Genomic DNA, 4635 nt, shown 5'->3' with positions numbered 1-4635 from the left:
AAAATAAAATAAAATAAAATAAGTATGCTGAGTGCCCTATATGGCAACTGTGCCCTCCCCACCTGCCACACCTTGAGCTCACTGTCTCATACAGTGAGCACACACTTTCCTCTGTATCTTACTCAATTCTTAACCAAATTTCTTCATTATTCCTTTAAAATTAATGTAAATTTAGTTGGAACTCATTCATAACACAAATACAATGTTAAATGTATCAATTACTTGTGTATTTGTGTACTATTTGATAATAAAAAATACAACAGTTTCCTCTGACTAAGATTTATGATACTGTTAACATTTATTTCAGATAAATGCATCATATGTCTCAAATCACACAAACGTCTTGCAAATATACACTATTGCTGAGACATGTCTTCTGAGACATACATCCAAGACATATGATATTAGATAGCATATATATTACTTTAATCTAAGGACAATGAAGCTCATTAAGAACTTACATACAGTCGACTCGTATTGACACCTACACACTATGAGCAGAGTCCACTGAACCCCTACTAGTGTGACTTACTCTTAGTATCCTTGTGAGTGGCATGCAAACCTACAGAAGAATATTTCCTATTGATTAGGAAACATTGCAACCTCAAAACACTAACAGGTTATGAGCCTTGTGCTCCCTGCTCATATCTACATTGTTACTATGCTTTTATCTTACCCTCTACGAATGCAACACTTCAAAATCATCATCTTTGCAATTATGATTTCCCCCTCAGTGGTTATATGCATGACTATATGCACCATGATTGTCATCTCAAACGCTTTGGTGTACTATACACTATAGTACAAATGATTTGATACACTCAATCATATTATACTCGATAAGTATTATCAAACTACTCCATTTAATGCTGAATCCACTTGATTCTACACGTACAATCTATTCTACTTGTCTACTAACCTTTGGCACTCTCATCTGAGCATACCAAATGTGAATCGTCTTGTCTGGAAGACTACAATTGCTTTATACAACAAGATATGGTTGATACTTGTAACTGGAACATATTATCTACATGGACCTAGACACACCTGTCTGAGCATCCCAAACGTGCATCGATTTATTAAACTAACAAGACATGTATTGGATACATGATACAAGACATATATTAGATACAGACAATGTATCAGATGTCTAAGACATACAGATGGATGAACTAGTTGCTTTAAATGCAATGAGTACTCAATAATACTATATCCAAACACTGAATTACTTCATCTTACACCACAGAGACACATTATATTAATAATGTCTCACATAACAAACAAACATTTGATAGTATATCAATAATATAAATGATTAATACAATAAATGAAAGAACAATGCTAGCAAAGCATAATAACAATATAAAGAAATATATTGCAAACGTATAATCAATCTAATAATGATTAGGCAAACGAATAAAACGAAAACAAGAGTATAAATGCTACTAAAGCATAATAACTCAAATATAAAAACGATTTATACTATCACAAATGAACAATCATGATAAATAACATATATTTACAAAATACAAACATATCACATAGATAAACAAATATACAAACGTACAAAGTAATAATAATGCATTCAAACACATAAAACTATTAATTGTTGAATAACACAATGTTGTATGCAAAATACAATTGAACAAACACATAATAACACATAAAACAAGTAATAAAACATACGAAACAATGTTGCAAACAGTCTAAACATATAATAACAAACATATATACTTATACAAAGTATTACATTAAATTAAAACATAATGCTACAAACAATGAAACAATATAATGATGCATATATGCATAATATTGACACAATATTGATACTATACAGGCAAATACATATCTTATACCTCACACAATTACTATTACAATGCAAAATCAAACAAACAATAGTTACAAATACATTGTAACAATATAATATATCAATAAGATATACATGATAACAAAGTATTAAGTCAATACAATTAATACAATCAGTATAAACAATATAAACAATTAAATATCACTTAAAAATGTGACAAAATACAATAATACAGATGCAAAACAAAACAACTAATGCTACAAAACATCAGAGCCTAATATCAGATAGTCTGAAGGGCCATACAACAGAACGAACACTGCTGCCAAGTACACAAAAGACAAATGAACGTTGGAACAAAATCCAAAGAAACAAACATAAGTTCAGAACTCAATTGAACACTTTACAAATGATTAAACACAATGTGTGACGGATTTAATAGATCACTGCAAACGGCAGAAAGATAGAATTTGTAAAGAATAAATCTATGATCAATACTTAAAGCATATCATTAGCTATTTGAAGTTCAAACAATATCATAACAGTGTATTCTTCATTAACAGCCTTGCTTGAGCTTGCACCTATCACAAAAGAATAAAATACATAAACAGAACAGAAACAAAACACTATAGCTCAAATACTTTTGTCATCAAACAGAAGACAAACAATACTGAGCAAATCTAAACAATGCATCATAATGTATACAAATAAAACGAACGAAATCACAAACTTATGCTTGCTAAAACAACACTATACCAAATGATTAACAAACTATTTGGACGTATGCATAATAATTAAACGAAATACACAAGCATACACACAATCTATTTGAGTATAAACTCAAATAACAAAGAGTACAAATGCTATAAAGAATTAATAACAAAATCAGACAAAAATAACAAATAACATTGAAGTTATTGAACAAAACACATTCATGCATTAATACACAATGCTTAAACAAATGATTAAATGATGAAAACACACAAATGAATTAATTACACACACATGAAAGCCAATTGCTCAAAGTGAACCTTCTTGAATTGAAGGGGAGTAATAGCATATATTCACAAACATAAAATTCACAAAACATAAAACATAACAAATAATAGAAACATAGCAAACGATTAAATGATGCAGAAATATTGACTACATCACTATTTAACCTTGCACATCCTACAAAACATAATTACAAAGTTATTACAACAAATAAGAAGCAAATCTGTTGAATTCAACAATGAAATACCTATACAAGAGACATTTTCTCTAAAATCTTTAATGGTCACACCATACATAGCACCAATTGAACGTATTACAAACAAATATATTATGGAGCATATACCTAAACACAAAGAAGTACACTACATACAATAATGTTGAGCAGAAAAGCATCTCTGGTACATAATGAACTATACAGAAATATCAAACACAACTATGCTTTCCTCAAATGGAACGTATAATACATTGAAAATAACAATCATGCATCACATGAAACTTACAACACTTATTCCCTAGCATGTGGGACATAATAGCAAACAAATAATCAATCAAACAAAGTAATATTCAGACAGATAATTAAGAATTAATGTAATGTAGCCAAGGAATGGCACATATTCCCAAAGCAATCAATGCTAGATGTGCAAAGCACTTGCATAAGTTAATTAAAAGAAGCAACAGACGTAACAGTGATCAAAACGTTAATCCTTTTGAAGCAAACGAGATAATGTTGATCATAATGAACAAAATGAGTGATACACTCAAAATTAACGAAATAAATTCATATCTCATAACAAACACACACATATATTCAGCAAATAAAGCAAATATAATGATTAAAACAATATCAAACAGAATTTGACACGAAATAAGCAATAAAACGAACAAATATTACAATATATGATGAAAAATAGAACTGTGAAAGCACACTACTTCATCTATCTATGAAATAAAAGCAACGAACACATATTATAACTGTGCAGAGCAATATATTAATTGAATAAACATTACACAATGATAATAAAACATTATCACAATGATAAAACAATACAAACATACAAATAACGTTATAGTTTGTAAAAGTCAAAGGACACATTAAATGATAACAAACATAATGCACACATATATTGATAATAAATATATCTACTGCAAAACAGTGAAACAATACAAACATATCATATGTTTAAAACATAAATAATGTGCCTAAACAGACTTACAAATGGTCAGATGATAAAACAATACAAATAACAGAAGAATAAAACCTTAATCAACCTTAATATGAAGCAATCTGACATATCATACATGATATTACAAATTGCAAACAATACAATGCTTTAATATAAAGGCATAGAACTACAATTGAATGCTTAAAAGGTATGAATACAAAACAAAACGAACAAAGATGATACATGATGAATAGAGGACATCATAATAACATCAATAACACATTTTACAAGCATGATTCAACAGTTTCATTGTGAAAGTAAAAGTGGAAAAACTACTAGTAACACAATTCAAATGCACAAGAATACAAATTAATGTGAACAAATTAATAACATGCACATTGTTATTAAATATAGTATTAACTATACAAACGAAACGATACAAACAAAGTACAATTCTAATTACACAACAAGTGTAAGAATATAAAACAAACTACACGTATAATAATACGAATACAAACGAAACAAATAACAGAACAACTGCAGAACAGTACAGTATGAAGAAATAAACATACTATGACACGAAACAAACAATATGACATGAAAAACAAACAAAACAAAGTTATAACATATCATATTATATTGTGAACAAGAAAAATACTATCATATGAATGA

The sequence above is a fragment of the Fomitiporia mediterranea genome, assembly GCF_000271605.1.
Source record: "Fomitiporia mediterranea MF3/22 unplaced genomic scaffold FOMMEscaffold_4, whole genome shotgun sequence".
NCBI classification, from domain to species: domain Eukaryota; kingdom Fungi; phylum Basidiomycota; class Agaricomycetes; order Hymenochaetales; family Hymenochaetaceae; genus Fomitiporia; species Fomitiporia mediterranea.
Note: the sequence above shows the minus strand (reverse complement) of the source record.